We start from the raw sequence: 27,054 nt of genomic DNA on the forward strand, positions 1-27,054 counted from the left end.
CCCAGGGTAGCAGGGGGACGCGACAAAAAACAGGCTGCAGCATTTAATAATGCCTTTTTGTTTTAATGCTACAAATTAAGCTGTTACTGCTAGACACTCCGGTGATGACTGAGGATAGCGAGCAAGCTACACAATGCAAGCAATTTCTAGGGAGCTCCAAAAGTAATCTCAGTTCATAACCACAGTTCATAACCCCCCACTCCATTCTTCAGGCCGAGCACCGCATTTTCTCCGACAGAGAAGCAGGTAAACACGCAAGGTCATGCTCTCGAGCTTTACTCACATATCTCATACAGCAGACATATCTTCTGTTTCAGAAAATCTATGATTATCCTTCTAATCTTTCTTTGAAGAGGATATTCATCCTTCATCTAAGGGGATTCAAAAAGATCTCTTGAAGACCCTGCTTTTGGACACAGGCGGTAAGTGTAAGAACTCTAAGGGCTGTAAGAATTCAAGGCTATCTTCAAACAACCATTTCCTTTAAAACAAATCACAGGAGAAACGAGGAGTTAAAACAAGGTTTTCTGAACAAGCTCAGCAAAGCCAAAGAGGCCGAAGAAAATGGTTTGTCTCTCCCACACACACAGTCAATGCCAGGAAAATAAACAGGGGGTGGATTTTCTTCCTTCCCCAACAGGAACATTGAGGAGCAGCCTGCAGAAAGGGTATAATGGACTTCCATCACAGGTAAACTTCCCTAGAAATACTAATTGGAAGAGAAGCGTTCAATAGTAGCAGCTGCTCCTGCCATTGCCTAAGAAATGCAAGTCCAAAGCAACTTCACAGCCACCTCGGCGCTGACAAAACTGGGCTAAGCTACTTGGATTGCAAGACACCACTCCGAAATCCTAAAATGTTGCGTGTAATCTGAAGAGGACTCTGTCTTCCTTCAAAATGCCACACGCATTTTTTTTTTCTTAGTTTTGATCAAGATCATCAAAATAGCAAGTGCTCGATATGCTTCTTAAAAGCAGGACTGTACTACTGAGTGGGCAACCATGATATCCAAGAAAAGCAGTTTCTTCATGCTGGTTAAAGCTAAGTTCCCAAGCTTATTATTTAATACCAGCATTCTGAATGTCATCTCTACCAATAATCTGATGGAAACAGGTGCCAGACTACCTACAACATTTCTGGATTAATCACTTCATTTCTAAAGATCCTGGCTTTTGAGCCATGACAACTGTAAAACCACAGCTTTAGGATCTAAATTAAATGTCATCTCCAGCTCACATACCTACTGCACTTCCTGTTCACAGCTCCAAACTTGCACTCAACACAAGGTTTGCAGTTTTATAACAGTCGTTAGCACAAGAAGTGATTCAGAGCTTGTGACCAGTGGCTAACAATAGCATCTATTGAAAGACACACATCTACAGCCTTTAATAACTACAAATCTTTACTACATCTCTCAGTACTGATTTCTTTCTCAGAAAGGATCAATAGTCTGGCCACAGTTTTTAGCATAAAGCTTTTTTATTATTATCATTTTCCTACAGAGCCACTACTGTTCTGGTTCTGAAAATAAGCAAACCACTGCACAGATAAACACACAGTACCTGCAATTCAAATGCAATCCCGGTAGCTTCCCCCTTTTTTGCTAGAGAGCATTTCCCAGACTTCCTTTTTCCCTTTTACCTGACCAAAAGTGAACAATTAAGGCAAGCCATTTACAGCCAGGAAGACTAAGACTTATTACATGTTATTTTTAACTAGCTGCACTGAAATTGAAGATGTATTCAGGAATTCCTCCACGGCTTTCAGCAGCAACATTTACGCCTCCCACAGCTGAAGCCTGTGCATCTTCTCCCTCCTTCATATTAATGTGTTTATCCAACCATAATTCCATTAGCATTATGTAACAGACAAGCTTCTTAGGCATTTCATCACCATCTCGCACCAAAACCAGCCCGCTGCACACGTATGCTCTGCCTGTAGAACTGCTGCCTTTCCAGGCTTTGCTGACCTACAAAAAACCTGTCTGATGCAGAACGAAACCGACACCTCCCCTTCGAAGCGGATCTGCCCGTATTTTCAGCCGAACCTTCACAAAACAGAACCACAGGCTCACTGGCCAGTACAATCTTCCTTCCCATGCACACTCAGGGCACACCAACGTGAAGCCACGACAGCCGTGCTTCTTCCTTTAAAGAGAAAGAAGGATCTGAAAAACACTTTGTGTTTGTCAACTGTCCACCTCTCCCACATGCTGCACAGTAAATACTATTTGCAGTTATGTCTGTAATTTGACATTAATTCCTTAATCTTCTTAAGTCAAGACAAGCTTGTGGATCATTACGAGGTTATTTAGAAGAGCACATTTGAAGTATTACATGCTACATATTATGAAGAAATTAAGTTAACTCAAGTTGCGTATTTTGTCATTCATATACCTGAAAAATAAATCAACCATCTTCGGAGAGCAATAAAGCGATACACTATGAACTATTGCTGCTATGTAATCCTCTTTCCTGTGCTGCAGTATCTGCTAACAAGATTGTGTAGCTTTCACATTGGATCAGCAAGACTGTGACCTCTACTGACAGTTATTATAACTAATATTAATGCTGGAGCGTTGGCCAGTGCAACAATCCTCCACATTTATGCTCTGCAGTACAGATACCATGCAGATTAGCTTCCCCGGCCTGTCACTGCTCGTTTCTTGCTTGCATCACAAAGTACATGAATCAAGCCCAGAAATTATTTACATTGCCAGTACGACAGCAGCAAACTACACCAAAAGCTGCCTTCACAAAACAAACCCTTACTTTAGGGGTGCTGCACCTCCTTTAGAGGACAGCAAACGAGGTTTTGGAGTCACTGTGCAGTTCCTCCAAGATACCGATGGGGATTTCTGCAATTCTGAGCGTAACGTGAACACTTCTGATTAAATCACTTCTCTTCAAATACGCAGCAATAGCAGAGGAAATTCCCTCTAGCTAAAACAATTCAGCAGTGGGTGGCTGGTACGAGCACGAGAGCATTACCCCTCTTGAACTCAAAGCTAAAAATACATACACCTACATACACACACACACGTGCAGGAATAAAACTACACTCACATACAGAATGCAAAGTACATTTGATTTACACCTTGATTTGACAAGAACTTGGGCATTAGGAAATATGTTTTGGACTTGTCAGCCATCAGATGGACGAGGACACAGCAGACAAGCCATTCGCTTCAGGAACTTGAAGGAGGTTTTTTGGAGATCTGAAGCACACCTCATTGCCACTGCGACTGGCAGAAGGCAGAATGATAATTTTCTCATGTAGGGAAGCAGAGAAAGGAACGGAGCCAAAACAGATTAAAACGTTTGGCTTATCTGTATGGACAAATCATTTGGAATAACACTGCAACAGCATGGGATTAAAAAGAGAAATAAGAAGGAATACCCAGTTAACCTGATCTATTTCTGGGTGGATTAGGTTAACAGCACATGAAGCGCCCTGCATAAAAATACACACCATAATAGTGCAATCTAAACTCCCCTTGGGTTTAGCTCACTAGAGCTTTCCCAGGAAACAAATTCTTAACTGCACGAGCAAGAAGAGGGAAGGCAAGGCACCCCACTGGCCTGGTCACTCAGCCAACCCAAGCTCAAAAGCTGGCAGTGGTCAACAGGCTGCTTTTGTCACTGAAACTGCCTCTAAATACATCCATGCCTCTTGATCCAAAGTGTTTGCACTTCTGAAATCCACCATCCAACTCCCCAAATGAAAAACCACTGGAGTCAGAACTAGTATAGCCTGGAAACTGGTCTTCTCCATCCTGCATGCAGTCCTTCCCTTCTGACGTACAAAGGTCTTCAGCTGTGCCAACAGGCAATTGATGCTCTTACTGAAATTTCAGTTGCTTTAGTCGCAAGTCAAGGGTTTTTGCCTGTAAAAGCAAGTACAGAAATAGCTTTAAAAAATTACTGAGGCAGAGTCAGCTGCTGAACTGACTTGCCCTGAGATTCTCACTCTATGCTCGTGAAGGAGAGTGACCTAAACCAGATGTGGAAGAGAGAGAGAGAAAAAACACAGCAGGCTAAAATGCTTCCTCCAAAATAGCTTCAACATTCCCAAATGACATCCAAGATAAAGAAAACTCACTAGTTGGCACAGGACACAATGTTTAAAACCTAATTTGCATGCAAGACTCTAAAGCCAGGAGGATTAAAGTTACTTTGCTTGAGTCTAATTTTAAGCAATTTTGCACTGGGCTCATATTTCCAGAGCAAGCTTCATTCTGATGCAAATTGGAATATTTCACTTCTTCACACACTAACTGCTGAAACTAGTTGATGTTGAAACCCAACTGACCAGCCCTAACCAACAGGATGTGAACCAGCAGCTACATTTATCAACAGAATACTTTTTGCTGGGTTTACAATCATAATGCATTTTGTAATTAAATTGCTAATGTTGCAGAACCCAATTTTAGTCAAATATACATGTAATTACATTAATCAATTACCCTGGAATTGCATTTCACAATTTAATTTTTGACTCGCAAGGCTTAGCTGCGCAAATTTGAAAATCTGATACTCCCTGGCTTTGGTTCCTGGAAGGAGGGAAAAAATAAAAATCAATAGCACTACGAAAGGGTCTGAATTATTTTAAATATCAATGTGTTTTCAAATTAACCTGGAAAACACAACAAGGCAACTGGAAGTGATTCTGCCGTGTCACTGATCGGCGAGTTGGCCTCAAAATGGGAGGCCAGGAGGAGAGCTGAGCACAGGATGAGACTTTCAGTGTGGGATGCTTTACCCAGCATAATAGGGCAGAATTTGTGCGACCGGCCACGGTTTGAACAGCTTGAAATGGGAAAAGGATGAAGTTTTACGACTTTGAAAGCACTTCTGAAGCAAAGCGAGCTTTCTGCCTCTGAAAGGTTTCTTCCCAAATAATTACTGTAATTTCCAGCACAGAGAAACCAAAAAAAAACACAAAGGAAGTACCATTTTAGAAATTTTTATTTGCATTTTTTGCTCATCTAGTGAAAAGAATGACATTGTGGTGCTTTTCCTTCCAAGCACCAAGAGGAAGGCCACACAACGAGGAATACCTTGCTTCAGGATTTTGGCCTACCAGGCTCAGGACAGACTGATGGTTTAAAAACCACCACACACTCACACCTCAAAATCTGTGCTAAACTGGACTTCTTGTTCTCCTGGAGAACTGGAACCGAAAGCAAACACCCAGCCTGGCACTGATTAGGAGCTGCTTCTCCGTAATATGTAATTAGATACACAGCTTCATTTTCAGTAACGAGGCAGAGCTGTATCCATGAGGCAAGGAGCTTCAAATTTGCCAGACCTCCCCATGCTGACAGCTAAACCAGGGGGTTCGTTTCACTGGTTTTCCTTCTAAAAATACAGATGCAGAATATCCCCTTACCACCAGTTATCTGCTGTTTCCCCAGTGGAGTCATCAACACACCGGTACTGCACGACTACGAACTTACAGAACGAGGGAGAATTACCCCAGTGACACCAGAACAACTACTTCTGGGGAGTTAGAGCCTGGCACAAAAGGGAGCCAGAGGAAATCCCTGAATTTCTGCCATTCTTAAAGATGCATTACCCAAGAGGACTCCATCACAGGTGTCAGATGTTTGGTGCACGCCAACAGGACTTTATTTTAGGCAAGCAGCAGGATCCAGTTCAGGAGCAGGTACTGCTCAGCCTTGGTCTGCTGCTCAGGGCTTCCCAAAATACTACTGGAACCTTTTAGAGCCAATTCCCTAAAAAAAACACAGGTTATCATGCCTTCAGCTGTGGTAACCTGCAAACTGCCAGTCCTCACATTGCTAACATCTACATCTCCACCTTCTCATATTCTGGGGGTTGCTCACACGCCTTCAGTTTAGCAAACAACAGTCTGCTGGCAAGAGCGCGACTGCGAGCACGTTTTATTGCCACAGATTGTTTTAAAACATCGAGGTACCTACGCAAATAAGAGGCTTGAACTGCAAGTCTCCTCCAGCAACTGCGGGCAGCATTTCCTTTGTATCAGCTGCAGACACACAGTGGTGTTATGCACAGAATTGCAGGATAGTGTTTTCATCTACCCTGACAGCTGAGGTGGTGTAGATACCAAATACACTGTAAATGTAGCAAGTATTTCTTTTAATAAACTGCCACGGAAAGAGTATGAAAAAAAATGATTCAAGCTGAGGACATATTGATGGGTACAAAATCCTTCAGGCATTATGCAGCTCACACAAGCTCATGGATCAGTATTATTGCAGCAACCAGTACCCGTCAAAGCCAATTACCCCAGGGACTTCCCTGTGTGAGGACTGGGCTCTGTAGCAGCCTTCTGTAACTGTCAGAGGCTGCACGCACCGCAGAAGAGGGAGTGCTGAAAATCTGTCACAGCCAATTACTGCCAATGTTTTATTTATGTCAGGATGCACCTGATCAGTGAACAATAAAGCCATTTTATAAAAGACGATTACAAAAGCAGAATGCAAAATGGCAACAACTGGTAGGGAAATTTCGTTTCCAGATAAACACGGCACGTACGCTCGCCACATAGGAACATGTGCAATAAATTTGAGATGCTGAAGCAGTAACACGCAGGTTTTAAAGCCTTTGACTCAAACGAAGACTGCTTTTCTCTAATGCCCTGACAAAAGGCTGGTTTGCTGTAACTGGTTTCAGAGGCAGGAAGATGCACGTCAGTCTGCTGAAATGGATTGAGGAACAGCAGGAAACCAGGAAGGGGGAAGAGGAGAAAAAACACTGACACGACACGGGGATAAGTCCACAGAACATCGTCTCTGTGCAGCGTCAGCCTTTATTTCAATTGCCCAACTTGACTGACAGCAGAAAAAAAGGTTATTTACATGAAAAACAGAAGCCCAAAATAAAACCCTGGCTGATCTACAGCACATTTATCCGCATCTTCCAGGACTTGAGAATCTTCCTTGTGTCCATTTGTCTTTAACTTTGAATACACAACATGGATTTTAAAGCAAACAAAAATATTTCACAGATTCCAACTCTGACTTTGAAGCAATCAGAGTTTACATCTCCACAACACTTCCAGTGAACTTCCCAGTTTATAAACAGTACAGAGCAGCAGAACAGAGAAGCTCTGGTTTCAGCAGCTTTCTACTATTCAGAAAATGGTAATTATGCATGAAGAGATGTACATTTTTCCATGTGTACAAACAAAAAAGAAATATTTTATTCAGATTAGCATTATTGCTTTTGCTCTTTCTGATGCAAGGCTTCTCTTTCAGTTGCGTTGCAGACGGAGAGATGAGCATTTCCACTTCCTCGGTTTAAATTTCCTAATATTTCTGCAATCAAGAGATCTGCATTTTCATTTCTGCCCGAAATTAACCTCTACCTTTTACCACGTGGAGAATACTTCACAGTTAATAAAAGCTTCTGTCATCATCGAAGGATTCAGCCTGCCTCGGTTCCTGGAAGAACGACATGGGAAGCTTCCAAGCTTGGGAAGAAGATGATCTGAAATGCCAAGAACTGAGCGGTCCAGCTAAATCAAGTTCCCGTCTTGTGTCATCCGGAAGCCAAAGTTTTTCTTAGAAAGAGCCTTTCTTCTAAACAACTACAAACAAGAAGCAGATTTACTAGATACGGAACTATTTTGTTAGTTTGGGGACAGCTAAAATTGATGTCACTTACTATAAAGAGTTTACACGTTCTGGCTACCACTCCTCCTGGATTTTATAGACAGTACCAGATCAGCCTACAGCTTTAAAATAATTTTGACCCAGACACGTACATAATCAAATGAAATTGTGACAGCCCAAAGAGACAGCTGCACATCGTGGCGCTCAGAACAGCCCAAGAACCCCGCTGGTCATCTCCCCCATCTCAACAGCCGTCCTGAGGACACACGCAGCCCAAGGATGGGTATTTTATAGCTATGACCCAAAAAAGCATTACTATTAAAGGTAGTTAGTGGTACATGTATCAACACAGACAATATGCAATAGCGTGCGGGTAGGGCTGTCCCTGGGAGCAGACTGGAAAGTGTACATAAAAGGCATTTCAGACCTGAACTAAAGTATGAAAGGAATGGCTGCGAGGTGCCAAGCTGAGTACCAGGGACTTGGAGTCCCCCCTCCCCTTCACATACATTGTGTGCAATACTTCTCAAATGGTCTTTTGTTCGCAGGTCAGACTCTGTGCAAGTACAGCTGCAGGATAAGAAGGCATTTAAGCACAAAAACATACCCTCTATTTAGAGGCTTCTGCATACTTTGGTACGATATATTTTATTTTTTTAAGAAATAATCTGTCCTGTAGCTATTAGAAGGAGATGCATAGCTTACTGTTTTAATAGAGCTAAGTGAAAGAAGATCAATATTATTTTAATTTTTAAAGGTCTGTTTATGAAATGCAATCATCCTTCATTAAAAATGCAAGCTGTGCTTCACAAGAGGTTAGTGTAAATGATTCATAGTTTGATATCTCTCCAGTATAATCAGCCTCTCTCGGGAGGGCCCATCAGATGCTTCAACGCACCACTCAGGCTGCTATTATTAAAAAAGCTTGCCTATGACAAAAACTAATACATTTTTTTCTAATCTTGTCCCACGCATTCTTAGTGCCGGTTACCTACACATGTCCCACGTCTCTATTACCAGATGGCTGCCTATTTGCTCTAAAGCTCTGTGGTTAAAAAGGAACAATCAATGCAGCCACAGCTCTCCTTTTACTACCTTTGAAATACCCAAACAAACAGAAAACTCACCGCAACACAAAAACCCATACACACACATTGTATATAGGGAACATATTTTGCTAAAAAAATATTAAGAACACCCCAAAACCACACTCCACCCTCAGTCAGGTTAAAGAAAAAAAATCAAATAGTTTAAATTCACTTACCTAGCTTGAGATTTCAGCAGGGTTTCTGCCTTTGCTTAGAATAAAAAGAAAATCTACCTTCAACACTGGACTTCAGTAGGTCCTAAAGAATGAGATCTTCAAAGTCAAAGCCAAGCAGCATTAAATGCGAGACCCTTCTATTTAAAAACGTTAATTGCGGCTAACCATTTCAAAATAGCAGCATCTGGCTAATTATAACACGAGGTTTTCACTAATAAATTTTTAAATTATTAAACTCCAGCGTTCAATTTCCTTCGCATGGATAAAACATCATCACATTATAGCAATTACAAACACTATGGATGGACCAGTTACAAAAATACTCCAATCGCAGAAATCCCCTTTAAAAAGCTCACCAGCTGCTACAGTGAAGCAGAGAATATAATGCTTACATTACAATCATGTCTGTAGAAGAAGTGTCCTTATGGTCTATTATACACAGATGCATACAGCCTTTATCTGGCTAACAGATATTTCACCTTGCTATCTGCTCATGCATAACACACGGCGGCTCTGTTTGTGCCCATTACAAGAGTATCGGCCAATAATTTTCATCTTTATTCTTTTCTCTCCAAAAGCACATCTGAGTTTAATATAACTGCGCTACCCTCACCCAGCATATTTATGGATGTGATGCTGGAAATATATTTAATCAAGGCGATATTACACACTGTAGTGTCTACACTCCTCAAGTTCCCCAGAGAAGACATTTGGTTTAGGCTTTAATACCTGACAGGGACACCCCCTCCCCTTAAAAAAATAAAAATAAATAAAAAACAGAAATATAGCCAGTTCTGACAGAATATTTTACAATGGAGTTGCAGAGTATATGCATTCAATCGCTCCATTTCCCAGAAGATTCATTACAGTTACATTAGAAAGTCAAATCAGGCAATTCTGCAGTCTGGTGAAAGCTAGCATATGAAAGCAGGTTAATACAAAAGAATTTCATTTTAAATAGAGGACATTTAGGACTTTTAAAAGCAACATTACAATAAAAATTTCAGGGTGTTTGTTCTGGCTTTAGAGCATGCTTTTCAAGCCTTGTTTCAATGATGCAGCTGATTTTCTAAGGAAGGAGGGAGGGGATGTTAGATCTCCAAGGTTTGCCATCTTAATTACCCTGCTGCTTCCACACGCCGAAGAGCCACGCCGCAGATGCACTTCGCTCAACAGCCACAGCATGGTTGGTACCAACTCCGAGCAGGACGAACTCTACGTGCATGAGTCCAGCATTTGAGGCTGTGTATTACTCACCAACAAATCGCTGGGGACCACACTTAAGGCAAAGGTATTCTTAATTACAAAATACAATCCAGCTCAAGTCTTCTTTCAACAGAATTATTACATCTAATTCTTACAATGTCTAGGTTTGCTGCCTTCCACCAAATAAAATGAAGATAGGTAGTGTAATTGCTTATTAAACCAGTAACGCAAGACCTGATAGACACGAAGGAGCCAAAAATTCTTGATCAAAGCAGTATTAACTTAAGAGTATCACCTTATCTGAAGGAAGCAGACTAATTTTAGAACAACTTGTTATTATGAGCAAGGCACGTCCTACAAATACGCATGAACAGACACAGGCCACACAAGCAGTTACAATCAATTCAAGAAAAAATTTGAAAAAAATCAAAACCACGGAATGCAAAAAGCAGTTGTCAATGGTGCCAGCTTTGGCAGCGTTACAGATGGACTTCATGCACCCCTGCTTATGCTTAATTTAATATAAACCTAAATGCAGTCAAAACATCTGGTGCATTATTGATGGTTATCATGATAAATGAAGTTTGACATTTCCCAGGAACACGTTGGATATCCTATTTATACCCCATATTTATGAAGTGGAAGACCTACATTTGTTGCTGATTTTCACATCTCTTTTGAACACATGCAATGGGTGGCTAACGGAGATCTGCTCAAGGAGAGGCAGGAGCACGTAGCAGGAACTCTCATTGCTAAACAGACAGAACACAAAAGAAATCCTTGCAGCCTTTATATGTGGGGCAGAGGGAAGCAGTGGGACAGCTCTGTTCCTTTCCCTCCTGCCCACCAGCTACAAGCCATTACATTCACATCACTAAGAGGTGGAGGGAGGCACCTTGATATTTCATCAAAGAACTGGAACTCTTATGGGGGAGATTAGATGGCAAGACAGACGCGTTTCTTTCTTTCTCACACTCAATTTCAGTAAAAGTCTCTTCAGGAAAAAGAATCTTTTGTTTGTTTTTGAAGTACTGACTTTTTTCCCCCTTTACTTTCTATTTTCAGTATTGTAGAAAACCTGTAAGGTAATTGTAGAAACCTGTAAGCTAAGTTACCAAGCCCAGCTTTCACTCGAGGTTAACTCCTGATTAACATCTGATTAGGCCTGCTACATTCACCATCTCCTAAGTAATTCTGAGGAAAACTGGAATCCCTAAAGAACTCAGAGCCCAGCACATTTACTTATTATTGTCTTAATCTGAGAAAAATCAAGATTCAGGGGTTTTCATACCCAGCTCCACTGAATCCCAAGAGAAGCAAGATACCATCAGCTCCTGCAGCAGCCCACCAGAGGACAAGCTGTGGATGGACCTGGCCCTCCTATAGCCAAGGGATCTGACCTTGCTCAGCTGATTGCTACCACCGAGCTGCTAGTACAACCTGGGAGGGCTAAATTGAAGGCATTTGATGTCAGCCACCTTCCTGCACAGTGCGAGGCAGATATTCCTGATCTGGTGAATGAATTTCACAATGGTAGAGTCCAGGGAGTCCTTCCCAACCTCTGCTGGCAAGGACAAGTACAGCCCCACAGACCACAGGCTTCCTCCACCCTATCACAACAGCACTGGGGTTAGCTGAGAAAATGGGATTTAGGATAATTTTTATAGCATTTTGCCCCATTTGAAGGGCAGAGTTCACAAGCAGGGGAAATACTGATATAAGGTCATGCAGTTCCTAAACAAAGATCAGACAGTGACCTCCCACCTCTATTACAGCAGGCTTCACCCAGCCTTTTTACGTCTCTGCAAGCCAAAGCTGCACATCAGGTATAAATACACTGCAGTCAAACCATGAGCCATGTTTCCCTTCAATTTCACACATCTTGACTCAAGAGCTGTACAAAAAGTTATTAAAATTAATGCATCAAACTATCATAACTCTGTCTTTTTTATTACCGGTAATATTCCTTCTAAAATATTAGTCTGCTTGGCTGAACCAGCATGTCTTTCTGAAAGTTGTCTTTGAAGATCAGAATCTCTTTAGCATAAAAAGTGAAACATGCAATCATGTTAATTTGACAAGGTAAAAGGGGGGAAAAAAAATCACTTCAGCTTAGTATTTCTGAAACTCAACCTACTCTATTAATTTAAGAAAATGCTTTTTTTTTCCCCCCCAGCTCCCAATATGGTAATGGGAGCACGGTAGTAACAGAGGCTTTTACTACTCAGAGCATTCTAAAAAGAGAAGAAAACCTCAGACTTGGCAAGTGATGAAAGTAAACACTTCACATCTTAGCTAAAGAACGTTAGTTGATGAGGATAAACTGGTACAGCACTATTCCTAGTAGTCCAGTGAGCACTCGTTTTTCCTTTTTCCATAAAAACACACACGTATATATGAAAGGTGGGGGGTGACAGATTGATGCCTCATGCATGCCAATGTTGTACTGCTCAATCATTTGTTCTTGTTTTATTGGCTTTGCACCAGGAGACTCCAGGTACTGCACTTGAAGACCTGGAGCAACCCTTTTCTTGCTAGTCCCACGCACCACTGTGTTGTAGGTGATCCCAGTTACCGTTTCTCTTCCTGAATATTTACGCACCCCTCCACAGTTGACCACAAGTTCCAGGCTGCAGGGGGCCAGCCCAGTACAGCTGCGGTGCTGATGAACACGTTGATAATTGCACACTGGTCCAATCCAAGCACCAAAATCCAAGAAGGAGAGAGATGACAGTATATAGTGTCTGTACAAAGTTCCATTTTGCAGAGGTAATCCCTTCAAAACCAGAAGTTCTACCCCTATGCATACGTTAAGCTTTCTTCAGAGCAAACATCCACATTTCACAGCTGTGCAGAGACACACCACGTCTGAAGTCACAAAATAAATAAATGAACAGGAATTCCATGATTACCATGACTCCTAACTCCCTGACGCTTCTTCAAACGCTGCATACTCAACTCTCTGACAAAAGGAACCACTTACCGAAGTGGTGACTAACCTCCTTTTCATAATTGCTCACTCCATTTTTAAAAGCGCGCTCCTCTCCCTTACAGTTATAGAATTATTTCAAAAGCACGAACCCATTAAACATTTCCTTCAGTCTGCCCTCAACAATAGCCTCGAGAGATACGAGTCCTCATTCGTTTCCACGGAGGCCCCATTGATGCTGCTGTCAGGCTGTGACCATTTTCTCCTTGCGCTGCTCCAGAGCGGAGCATTCCATCATGGAGCTGGCACCAGGCGCAGCGGCTCCGCATTTATTTCCTTCCCTGCTTCTTTAGAGACTTGTTAGCTTCCAACACCACGTCACCCTCCTCTATCCCAGCAGATTTGGGGGATACTCTTCCCTCCCACACATAGGGTTTCACATTACCCAGCGAGAGCACCTGAGAAACCAGGAAACCTTAAGCCAGCTGGAGATAACAAAGCACCTTTATAGGAAGTGCCCAGTGCACCACACAAATGTTTGTGGTCCTTTAGGAAAAGATGATCAGAAGTCTTATTGCTGGCAATTGTATAAACGTGGAAATTTCCAGGCACGAAGTCTGGCTGTCACTACAAAACCTGCTAAGTTTTACGGGAATTACCCAGTACTTCCAACACCTCCACAGCTTTAAAAGTTGTTGCTCTTTGCATTAAGAACTGCTAACTGTGTTCCCAGGTTATAGCTGCAATAATTATGCACTAATCCCCAGTCTCAACGAAGATTAGACCTTCAGGGAAAAAAGCACGTGTATGGGGACTAACAGCAGTGCCCAAGATGACCACTCCACGGGGATCACTGACTTCAGTGTCCCACCACTGTGCCGACACCAATGGACAAAGTCACCGAACTCCCCAAACCCGGAGTTCTCAGTAGGCTTTTACAAGCAGCCAGTTTCAGTTCAGAATAAGGCCACTTGCTTTTATGTCACGAGCCCCAATCAAACCTATCCCAGGGACACGAGACAGTAATATTAAAATGCTCACAAGCCTTCCACTTGCATCCCTCAAAGGGGTGTGTGGGAGGCCAGCCAACACACACTAGGTTGCATTGCAGACATTTCCTACAGTGCAATTCAAGAGATAATGGTATCAAAACACAACTGAAGAGAGGACCAGATGGGTAATTTTTTTTTTTTTTTTTTTTTTTTTTTAAATAAATGTTCCATCTTCAAGGCCCGCTAATGTAATTAAACCTTTTAAGGCAACGTTGCTATCTCAAAATTTGCTTTAAGAGACAGTCAATCTGTAATCACGGTCATCTGGCCAGTCCTTTCGCTTTAAAAAGACATCTTTTAATTCATTTTCCTTAGGCAAACTGTCTCTTTTCTCCAGATCTCTAATTATTCTAATAAGGAAGCTTCTTTGGCTGGTTGGGGATTACACACACACACACGTGCATATATACAAACAATCTTTTATGTACTCACCAAATATTCAAATAGCAGGCAACTCATCTATTCACGTTTAATATAACCCTACCTTTTACACACCTAATGATCAAGATATTTGCTCAAACTAACTTTGTGCAGGATTAAAAAGGGCATCCGATCAATTCATATTCATGAAGCAGGACCTATCACATTTTCAAAGGTGCACAGATTACACCATGAGAAGCCCTGACCTTTCTACAACGCAGAACAACAACAAAACTGCTCCGAGTTCTGCCGGCAGGCTTAAATACAGACCTTCACAAGTGAGTTTTGCTCCCAAACAATGCTATATCAGAGAAAAAAAGTTAAAGTTCTCAAAATCTGAAAGTACATGACAAAAATATAACTCAGTTTCTACTCAGTAGTTGACCACCCAGCAGTGTTTGCTCATCTTTCTATACCACAAACTAACAAAAAACTAGGAAGACAGATGGGGAAGCTTGCATCAAACCAAACCCAAGAAAAACTACTGGTATTTTTTGTACAAGCTGCTTGCAGAACAGCAAACAAACTAAGCAGAAAGATCAACAGCCACAAATCAGAAGGGACCTCCCTGCTGAGTGGCTTTTCAGCGCTCGACACTGAAGTTCAAGCACTACTGCTAGCAATAATCGAGCAATTTATTTTGGAACTATGGCCTTACATGGAAACAACGTCAGTATTACTGCAGGTATTTAAATCTGCATCCCACCTCCTTGGTGCAGCCTAGCCAGGTAGATAAACCACTCTAAAACAAAGAGTAAATGTCCTCCAGCATTGATCTCAGCGTGGCCTCTGCCTATCCAGAAAAGCTTAAAGACACTGGAGCAAACCCTAATTGCAGCCGAGTTCTCCAACACCCACTTTCCCCACCGCAAGATACAAAGTGAGCAGAACAACAAGGTAGAAAGGGAGAAATGTTTCACAACAGAGCAAATTTCTCCTATCACTCAGTGCTGTCACTGAGTTACAATAAGCTACAACGCACACAGAATGAGCAACCTTCTGTGCATCTTAAACCTTGAACCTTTGACTACTCGCTGAGAGGCAAAGCTGCAAAAATACAACTACATGTACATCCAAGAGAGCAAACACCACCCCAGAAGATAAAGAGCTGAGTTTTCAGTTGTCATCTTAGCATGTCTGTGTAACCTGGGGTTGACGACTCGAGCATTAGGTTTGCTACAGCATCTTCTAGAAAAATAAAAAGCAAGGCAATATAACTCAAAAAAAAAAATGGTTTGCTGGGGTTATTTTTGGTCAGCACAGACCAGTCCTAAAACACATTTCCTACCGATTTAATTCTACTGCAGGAAGAATTCTAGCACTTCAGGATTTAGCAGAAAAAAATATTTTATATACAAAAACTAGAGCTTATGGCTGGACCTAAATCCACTGTGAGCAAGGTTCCAACTCCCCCTTTGGTGAGTGCTGCCCAGGGCCACCTTTAGCCCTTTGTTTAGCCTCTGTTAAGGAATGCAAAATTTCAGCTTTGTGGATGATGAGGCAAGAGCGTTTACTGAATGCACTCCATAAATACACGTTAGCTCCTAGGTGCGAGATATTTGGGGATGGCTGAGCTCATTCCAAGAGCTGCACAGAGCTGCTTAGTCTCAGAGGCCAACAGTGACGAAGTACGAACCCTTCGTCACCTCACCACCACGGCCAGGCACTGCCTGCACTCTGCCATCGGAGCAGAAGGATTTTCTGTAGTCAGCTGCTCATTGTCCTACTGAATTCAAATGTTTCCAGTCCTAGCAGGATATTCTGACAGCCTTATAAATCTCCTCTTAACCTCCCTACTTCCCTAATCCTCAGGAGAAAGTATAAGAACATGTTTTTTTAGTATCCTGAACCATTTCAGTGGTATATAACTCACATTTGAGAGCTAACATATGGTTCAAACAAGCATCAGACTGTTACATGCTTTTCATACCAGCCCTGATAATCCCTGGGTTCCCAACATCTGTCTTTCATTTGTGATATAATTACACATTTACTTTCCATCTTAGCAGATTAATTTCATATATTGTTTACTTGATCCTAGGTATGGTTTTGCTGCAGCCAAGGGACATCACGCTCCTTATCAAAGATTTCATTTGAGCCTCCGAACTTGCACAGTTCTCTCGTTCACAGACTCACCCATTTATAGAAGAAAAACTGCTCACGCATTTTTCCCCTACCTAAACCGCAAACTCTTAATATTCCATAAAAATCTACACACAAAAGTATGTATTATAGAAGCTTAAACAGTTCTATAAGAAAAACTTTTTTAAAACTGCAGAAGTTTTAAGAGTGTACTGGAGGATGAAGAATAGGGAGAGGTATCAATTTTTAATCTGCTGCTAAAAGTTTAGCATCGGCGCTACATCAAGGCGGCATAATGTTGCAGCCGCTTCCATTTTCATGTTCCTACATTAAGAAAACAGCTTTTCCTTTTGCATTATGTATTAAATATCGTACGTATTCCAGAATCTCAGAAAATAATCTCTAAGCCTTGCTAAACCTTTATAATTGAAAAATCACATTCAACATTTTACAGGCTGGAAATTCATGATATACTCAAGTCAAGACAGCCGATGCTAATTTTTTATATCCCCTTCTGATGTATGCCTCTTCTCAAACTTGTTCCATTTGGAAAACAGAACGATCAATACAATCGATACGCCTAAGTTAAAGCACACTTGCGGTCTTCATGTTTGAGTAAAGAAAGTTCACATTTTCCATCCACACAAATTCCTCTACAGAGGAAATTGCCACCACGTGGTGACTAGCTAGCATGTGGATACATATATATAGATCCCAGCTGTAAGAACGAGGGAAAAAAGTTATGGTTCTAAACACGGTGACACATTCACCAGAAGTTCTGTGGCAAAAGCCTGGTTTTGGAGGGTTTTTGTTTTTTAAACAGACAGGAATTGTGTTTTCACAGTTCAGAGCAGGAGACTATGAACAATCACTGCCTTATGACATTTCCAAAGTAAGGCCACACACATCTCACTCAATACACAGCCTCTAAATATGGTCACAACACAAACCAGCAGTCTCTGAATTCAGTCAGATGGGCACGTGGTTGAGCTGACAACAAGCTGCAGCCACCATCACGGGGCAGGGGGGAAATCAGATGAAACTGAACTGGACGTACTGCTAACAGAATAGACTTTTGGCAGCCTCATACTGATTAATATCAGAATTCCTAATCATTGTAAGTATCTCCAAATTTGAAATAAGTTCATTAGCACGTGGAACAGTTAGTGCTGATGTCCAGTTTCAGAATCATCACCATTTTGAAGCAGCAGGCCTACAGCTAGCAGCTCACACTGCTGGCACGAGCACTGAGGCACCGACTCTGATCACGCAGTCAGGTCCAGCTTTGCCCACGCAAACCCAAAGAGCTACAAGGGAAGTTCTAAAACAAAAAAAGCCTATTTTGAGCTAAGATACACGGAGCAGAACAGTGCAATGCATTTCTGTAGCATCACAGAACGCAGAGGAACCTGATTTTGATAGCCATTAACAACTTGTTTGACACAAAGATTCATCCCATACATTACCTTTATACATGTGAGTAATCAGAGGCTATAAAACTTTGCTAGATCATCTCCCCTGTTTTTTTTCCCCTTGTTGTAGCTAGAAACACGCGACTGGAGCTAGAAGTCCTACAACTTGCCTGGTATTCATTATTAAAAGCTAAACGGATGTTTACTCACACTAACATCCCTGTTTGTCTAGCATCTAGGAGCTGTTTATATCGGCACAGAATGGATGCCATTTACTTCCACTGCTTTAGGATGAACCAGAAACCGTAACAATGAAAGGCATTCAAGCACAGCAAAACTTGTTAATGCGTTTTGATAACAGCAGAGGCACCCACTGCATTCATTATTACTGCCGCAACGCATTTCACAGTTAATACTAAACAGATCTAGATGCGTACAATCCTACTAAGCATCCTATCTCAACACATTATCCAAGCACAGGATTCCTTCTGCCTTCCCCATATTGACTGACCCAAGCAGCAAGGATTTACAAGCCCGCTATAATTGAAGCAATCTTCTCCAGAACATGCTCATTAGTTCTTTATGACCATTTGTGCCCTCCATGCTTTAAGCAGGGCAAGGTTTCCTATTCTTTAATAAAGTACTTTCCTGATCATGCCATTAAGACTATCACTACAAAGCAATTGTACTGAAATACCAAAAATGAGCACGTTTTCCCCCTCAATTTTTCTAAACATCACATAAAAAAAATAAAATAAATGATCACTCCAAAACACAGCTCTCTTTTCTCAGCTACAGTAGACTTAAAATTCAGACGCTTGCATTTTACTCGTCTGCCATTACTGGCAAATTAAAGCTAAGAACAAATGCTGCGTAGGCAACAAATAATTCGACTAACATGCCAACAATCACTTTAATCTCTTCCACTTAACCACTGATGAACCTTTTATGAACATAATCTTCTCGAAGGTAACTGGTAATACAAGATAATCCCAGTACAAGTTTAATTAAAAATACAGCTACATATAGCTCCATGCTTACCAACTCTTTCATGCTGAAAAGGCAAGAGCAGCTATTATTAATAGCTCTGTTAATCTGGCAAACTGAAGTGCACAGAAACACGTTAAAGAAGCATTCAACAGACCATTTCACACTGAAAAATTAGTTTCCACAAATTATCATTTGCCTTAACTTGAGCACTAGAGAAACTATTTTTAAATTGCTGAATTGAAGCCCGCTTACAGAGTTATAGATCCCAGTCTTTTAAGGAAAATCCACTACCAGATTATTCATTGTTACAGGCCACCATGGAATTAACAGGGGGAGGGGAGAAAGCAATTTTCCTTCCCAAGAAGCATAGAATTTGAGCTGTCAGACCCAAGTCAGCATAGATTTCATTTGAGTTTTGAATGCCAAGAACCTTATTTGACCAGACATAAAATGCATTTACTATTTTTAAGCATACCTCATGCAATCGTTTAACCAGAGCCCTGTAATTCAAGGGGAGCTCTTTTTACATTAAAAACCTGATCAGAAGACAGGTCCATACGGTTTTGTTGAAGTGTTGGTTCTTTTCCATAAATACACAGCGCTCCCCTAGTAATCATCCCTGCAGTTCAAACTGGGTTTAGAAGAAGGCAAAATCAAGCCAAGATTTCAGCCTAGCGTTTTATGTGGTGCTAGCAACCCAGCCTCTCACTGGTACCCAAGAGGCACCCAACTGAATCCCAAACCCAATATAATTTCTCACCTCAAATATTTCAGCTGATTCTTAGCCTCTTCATTATTCAAAATCACAACAGAAATACCCCTGAACACAAATATAAAAATATCTATACTGACTAAAGCTAACACAGAAAATAACATCACGGGCAGGTGAGCAGTGACATTCCTGTTGAGAAGCACACTGCCCAAACCATCAAGTTTCTCATCCAACCTCCTTTTGGATTAGACTGTGCTGTGACGAAAGGCACTGCATGGGCTCTTTTCACACTGAGAAAACAGCGAGAAATCCCATGCTGAAGAAAAAAAAAAGTACGTACACAAGCTAGCAAAATTAAACCTTGTGATCTAACGCAGACTTTTCCAAGTGTGTTTCATCTGTGACATTTCACTGAGAATTAAATGCATAGCAAATATTTTTCCCCTCCTACACAAGATCATCAAGTTTCAGACACAAGTTACCAATACAGAGAAACGTGGGCACCAGTGCTGTCAAAAAAAGCAAAGCTTATTGAAAGGCTTTGCCTTTTCAGGAATATAGTCAACAAATGATAGCAGACAAGTGTAACTGGGATGGGTACACAGCTCCTGAAGGGATCAAGAGGGGTGCTGTAGCTGGTAGGAAGTTCTTTACATGTTGCACTGCAATAGCCCTTCTCAGCTATCACTCCTCTTAAATGATTTGCTGCATTTCATTACCCAGTGCTACCCCCTAATGTCAGACATTTTGCACACCCTTATCTCTACGCAGTTTCACACTAATGTGAAAACCTCCAGTACAAGCTTCTGCAACGTTCAGTCCCCAGAGAAGCAGAGGTTTGTTTTGATACCAGTGGTTTAAAAAAAAAAAAAAAAAAAAAAAAAAGGAATATAATTGTACTGTGCTATAGAGACAGCACTTACAGCCCACCCTGACAGCCAATTTATCTACAGTCCAAATTCATAGGTAATCAAATCAGTAGAGCAAGCATATCAGCCACATGCCACGCTCTGCAAGCTCTTTCTGACAAACACTTTTAGCGTCTGCAGCCCTTTGAAACAGAAGACATTTTTCCACGGCTCCAGGAATCAGACTGTGCTATGGATGACTGGCCCCTGAAGTCCCATTTCGGCAGGCAGGAACTGATGATCCTGAGAATTGTTAGCATCAAGGAACGGAGCGGGCAACAATCTCAAAGGGACGTGTAAGTGACACTACCCAGAGAGGTCTTTTCGCAGAAACCCATTACTTTCTCAATTTCAAATAGCTTTTATATGAAGGTGTTTGCCTGAGCACAGCCGCTGGAGGGGAGGAAGCAGTCCTTCCCCCAAGGCCTCTCGACAGCTGGTCCGTAAGATGTTCAGGTGCCTCAGCTCAGTCCTGGGGCTCTTCCCAGCACCAGCATTTGTTGATCAACTCTCCTTGCCCTGCATAATTCTTACAGAGTAAAGCATTTCAGATGCAAAACACATACAGGAGTGGGGGTGTAGGACAACGTTTTACTGGTACAGAGAGTCCCATGTGTCCAGACCCTACCACATGTTCAGGGTAAATACTGACGCTTTCGAGGAAACCTTTCTGTTAAAGCTTTTTAAAAAATTCCAGAGCCAAAGCCTTCTACTGCTAGATTTTCATCAAGTAGAGAAGAAAGCAAAGAACAGACTATCAAACATCAGGGGGCTCTGCCAAGCTGATCGGTTAAATATTGTTTTCCTCAATGACATAATTTGACATATTTGAGATTAAGATTTTGTGATGATTTCTTACGAGACAGTTTTGAAGTGGACTGCAGCCAGTACCAAAGGTACAATGAGGACAGAGACAACACACTGCCTTATCAATTATCTTCAACCCTTGCTGCCATTCAAATCCTTCCCTTTTTTTTTTTTTTAAAGCATGTCAAGAATGGAGCAGCTAAAAACAAGATTCCAAGGGAGATAATTTTAATGGGCAACAAGCTGTACTGAAATGCATCAACGAGGATGACTTTCAGTGGTCCTTCTCCCACTATTACACAACCAACTAGGAAGCTCTCAGAGCCTTCAAATCTTGTATGAGCAATACACGGCGACAAGGGCTGCAAAGTAACAACCCTAAATGGAACTGAAAGTTACAGGAAAACCCTGAAGTTTCATAAAGTCTTCTGGAACAAAGCAAACAGAGAGAAAGCAAATAAAAGCCAATAACCCTCCACTCCCCGCAAAAAAAAAATCACTGAAAAGTAAGCACAGAAAAAAAGTTCAGCTAAGACATAGAAGCCAGGCACAGCAGAGCAGAGAAAAAAAGAAGTAAGTTTAAATGGAACCAAACAGCTCTTCAGTTATGGCATAAAGTTTAGACAGAAAAACATCAGACCAAGTCCAAGTACAAAAGGAAACTAAGGGCTCTGCTGCCACAGCCAAGTGGTAGTTTTAAGGCATCTTTTCAAGTCTGCTGTCATTCTGTATTGTCATAGTATGGAACACAAATACAATGAACATCAACTTCCTTTTCTTTCAGTGGACACTAGCAGAGAAAAACCACGTTCAACAGCTCATGCCTATACATGCCTAATATGTTCAGAAAATGAGGGAAAGAAAGAAACCCTCTCCCCTCACACAAGCATCTTTGTAATTGATTACTAAAATAAAACCTGATGCCTTATGAACATTTTGTGTTTAGTTGTCACCAGCTGATCACAACCACCACCTCTTCTCCTTAGCACAGACCAGGAAAAAAAGGCTACACAAGCTCAAGACCACACACCCTGCCACACCTCAGGCAGAAAGCTGCCCTGATCACAGAGGGATCTGTTTTCTGCACTGCAAGCATCTCGTCTTCTCCAGTCTCTTCTCTGGAGCCCTTCCCTCCTCTTCACCTTCCCCACCAAAAAGGGCTGGAGAATGAGAATTTCAGGCTCTTCCACACACCCACTGAACCACACACTGATTTTAAAGAACCACATTTAAATGAGATCGAGTTTGCCTTCCTACTAAACTCGTTTCGAAAAAACATTTCCATCAAAAGCAAACGCGTACGTAAGGAACAACCTCTGGCTTTCCTTAGCTTACTAATGGGTGACTTCACCTCTTCCCATCCCAGAAAACTCATCCAACATTTATATCTCCACCTCTGTACACCTGAAAGCAAAACCCCAATTTCATTCGCTTGAAGGAGGTGGAGGGAATGTTACTCCGAACATATTTCCAGTATTGATTCAGAACGAGCAAAGAGTCAATTAGCAACAAGAGGGAAACGAAGGAGAGGAGCTCCCCATTAGTAATACCTGAGATACATCCTGCTCTTACAAAGCATCAAGGCCTGTATTTTCTGCTAAAAACCCAAATAAATAAGCCAGGGAGAAAGAAGTTACAGTAATCCATACAAAGCTTATTTTAAATGCCAACTTGATCAGGAAAAGATTTGTGGTATAAAACACTTCTGAGAGCCTCAGCTAGAAATTTTAAAACAATTAAGATCTGGCAGCTAGCAGAACAGTCATTCATAAACCACTGAGAGTAACTCCCCTTCTAGAAGAGAGAACCAGGTGCTTTCCACAGCTGCTGTTATCAGGAGATCCTCCACTGCTTTGAAACAGACAAGTAGCAGTAGGTAACAATGATGCACCGAGATGCAACAAATGCAAGAAAATGTAACTCTCCATGTATTTCATCATTTCAAAGCTTTCTAGTCCTGGAAAAAACTACATGCTATAGGCAGAAAGCTAAGGGTTTGCCACAGCACAGATTTGCTTGTTTCTGAAATACCAAGCCTTTTTCTACTGCTCAGCATCTCTAAAAGCTCCTGGTAACACTGACAGTGTATCATCACACCTATTTCAGAAGCAGAAAATAACAATCACCATGAGTTGAGCTCAAGGTCATGCAACATGTTATTCGAAGTGCCAGGAGCACAACCCAAACGCTGCAATACCAACACCACCTAAATCCTTGCTGTGGATTAACGACGTGCAATCTTCCCAGCCTCTCTCGCTGTCTACTTGCAGCATGGCCATTTACCATCTCCAGGAATTAAATATGTGACCTTATTAAAATATCTGTGGAATTTAATACAGGAAACACGTTAAATTTCCAACAGGATGTTACAAACAAGAGGCCTCATTCATTAACAAGCCCTCCCAGCCTTTCTTTCTATTTCCAACACGTGTACTAGGGCCTCAGAAAAATCCCAGCAAGGAAAAATGTGAATATAATTTATCAGGACTCGAAAGGCTTCACTATACATACACTAAAGTAATTACCTTCCACATAATACTTCCTAAACTTGTACTTTGGGACAAAAAGCTTTGCAAGTAGTTATTTGATGAATAATTAGGAAAGAACAGGGCTCCCATGAATTGCAGTAAGCCTGCGTGGAGAGCAGCGACATACAATGCGAGCACAAGTGGAGCCAGTTCCATTTGTTTCGTATATTACAGACGTGGAAAGAGAGGCATGCCGTTAGACAATAAAATCCAACAATAAAAGACTAAGCCTATTCAACACGAGGAGAAGCAGGAAATAAGAATCAAATGACTTTTTCCAAGCAGAAAAACAAGCAGATATGCTGCTCACAGAGCTGCACGTAACGACGCCAGCCGCCGAAGGTAGCAGCGACTCAGACTCGTGGAAGAGGAGCGTGTGTCCTCCAACACCCACGCTAAAAGCCAAAAAACACTAACAGCAGCTAGAATCCCAAAGTCTACAGCAGGGAAATTGGCATAATTATGAAAGAATAAAAGCCATAAAACCATATATTGCAAACCATATCCATTTCTAATGGGCATTACGCATCCAGCAAAACATCACTGATGGTTCTAGCTCCTCCCTGGGTATTCCTACCATTAAAAAGTTGATTTGCTACTACTAGGCTACCTGCACCACCAGCTTGTCACCTCCTGCACTCCTACATGGCCTCAAAGCTTTGATGAAAGCATTTGAACAGCAGCGACAAACATTTCAGCAGGTCAGAAGAGGACCTGGATGCTGCCTAACTTCTGTTTCTGCATATGGCAGCAGCTGACCAAGCCTCTTGTAATCCCAACGTTATTCAGACCATCATCCAGAAGCATGCATTGAAAAATCTCCCCTACACCATGACACGGCATACAAACAAAAGCCCCAAATCCATATTCCCTTTATTCAGACCTTATGCTGTTTTATTTTCCTCTGCGGCTTAGGAGAACCACTTACATTACCACACTCCACCCACACTTCTTCCTTCAGCGGGTTATCCACATTGCGTCCTTTTCTCTCAATCCCTTTGATTTAGAGCTTAACCCCTGAACAATATCCTACTCCAGCTTTGGCCAGCCAACACGAGATCAGCCATAAACCCTGTCTCTACTGTCATCATCTGAAAGCCTTCCAGAGCTTCTGCACAGGGTTCAGTTGAATCAATCAGAGAATATAAAATTTACCATGGAAACTGCTCTGAAGAACAAGAAGGGAGAAGATTACCTTGATTAACCACAGACACCAGGGTCAGATCACAGCAAGTCATCAAAAAAATTGGCTTTTACTTCACTAAACACTTGACCATTTGGATTTTGTTCCCAGTAACATCAAATAAACTTGTGTGTGATAATAAATCTGTAGCTGGAGTCTTAAGAAACAAAACATATCAGAAATTAAAAGCATGGCTCCAAACAGCCCTACGGTAAACTGTTTTATCCTGATGGCACTTACTAGCTGGGCACTCGACTTTCAGAAATCTTCAGGAGTACAGGTACCTTTAAGTTCATCTTTTATTGGGTAAAGTTTCTCATCTTAAAGGTTCGTGGTGTTAGAGGGCAAGCACCATAATTCAGTGGTCAAAGACAGGTCTATTAAGCTTTGTGAAGTGAAAATGAATGACCTTGGAGACATAAATTAGATTTCTGCATCTCGCTCCCAGTTTGTAAAAATGAGGATTAAGTGTTTAAGTTTCCTGCACCGACCTCATTAGAAGATCTCTAATGGAGGCACTGCATCCATTTTTACCTAAGATGTATCATTCTGACCCAGAGATATGTACCAGAAGAGTTGGTAGCTGAACTACTGTCGGGTGTGTTTTGTTCACCTTAAGAACCTGTCGTCTTCCCCCATTTTAAAACAAACCAATAATAAGGAGAAAGGCAAAGCTTTCTTTTGCAGAATCTTGTCAGGTATTGAGCTTTACCCAGGTCAATTTTAAGCAACTTCACCCTTCTAAGTTCTGCTATAAAACAGAAGTTCGTGCTAAAGTTGTAAATTACATTAAATTATGATCCCAGTGAAGCCGATGCACCTGAACAAGGAGTGAAGTATCTGCTTTAAGGCTACCATAGACAGAAAATCAACAGAAGAATTATAAAGGAACACAGGAAGAATTGCAAGAAACGGGTTAAGCCATCATTGTGGGGGAGAACCTTCCAAAGAACAGATGAGCACCATTATTTCAAACAAACAAGAAAACCCCACACGCAGCAGAAAAGCTTAACAGAAAAGCAGTTCAGTTCGACTCCAAGCTCCCCAAGCTCTAAGCCACTCTTTAGTCAGAGGTGTGGGAGAACAACATCCACGCTATCACTGTGAAACATTTGCTCTGCAGAACATCCTCACATGCCCGCTGCTCTTCCTGAATCCTAAGCAAAGCTGAAGGCCCTAACTGTGTGTGCTCCAGGATCTTCTTTTTCGTGGGGCAGGATGTCTTGAAGAAACACAGCCCTTCTGGCACTTTTATGTTCTATGAGGTGCTGTTGCTTTCTTCTTTCACATTCATGCCATTTCTCATGTTAACATGCGTGAATGGATGAAGAATCCTAAATCAAGGAAGAAATAAAGAGGTGTTTTCACAAAGACACCATGTATTCCAGTCCCTCGCAGTTGCTGGTGTTAGCAGGTTAATGTCACACATATAGTGGGGTTTGTTTTTTTTTTTTTTTTTTTTTTTGAAGATTCAAAATTCCTAAATATTTACTAATTTTGACATCCAGCACAAATCTGACACCTCAACATCCTGTAATTACTAAATGCACTTGCCATCCCTTTTCAAATTGGGGAATAAACCGGTTGCCTAAAAGGCTGAGCTTCTTACAGGGACCATCAGACTGGTTCAATTGCCTATTCCACCACACCAGAATTCCCAAGCCCAGCTCACCCCACTTTACATTGCGACACAGCCACGTAGCTTTCAGAAGCATTCAGGTTTAAAACAGGGTATATGCAGCCTTACAAGCTCCTGCTAGACCGCAGTGATTTCACAGGCGGCACAGAAGTGACCGATCTCTGGCATCACAGGTCTGCCTCACCGCCTCCAGCAGCGGCTCCAGCACTACGAGGTTACCAGCCACAACACATCGCAGCTCTCCCGCAGCCTACGCACGCTTTGAACGGGTTCTCACTTAAAGAACTTAAGACTTCGCTTCTCCAGAGCTTCTATTGCCAAA

General features: G+C 41.7%; 1 protein-coding gene across 3 annotated transcripts in view; it reads right to left on the minus strand.

Annotated features, from left to right (window-relative positions):
* The window catches only part of RERE (arginine-glutamic acid dipeptide repeats), a 222,542-nt gene that overhangs the window by 189,246 nt on the left and 6,242 nt on the right, over window positions 1–27,054 (minus strand). The window contains exon 1 of one of the 3 annotated variants that reach the window (XM_032201343.1): window positions 284–326. The exons of the other annotated variants lie outside the window; for them this stretch is intronic. The gene's annotated coding sequence lies outside the window, so the exon portion shown is untranslated. Of the gene's footprint in view, window positions 1–283; window positions 327–27,054 lie in introns of those variants that run through there. 3 annotated transcript variants of the gene reach the window in all.

The sequence above is a fragment of the Aythya fuligula genome, chromosome 21 (assembly GCF_009819795.1).
Source record: "Aythya fuligula isolate bAytFul2 chromosome 21, bAytFul2.pri, whole genome shotgun sequence".
Lineage (NCBI taxonomy): Eukaryota > Metazoa > Chordata > Aves > Anseriformes > Anatidae > Aythya > Aythya fuligula.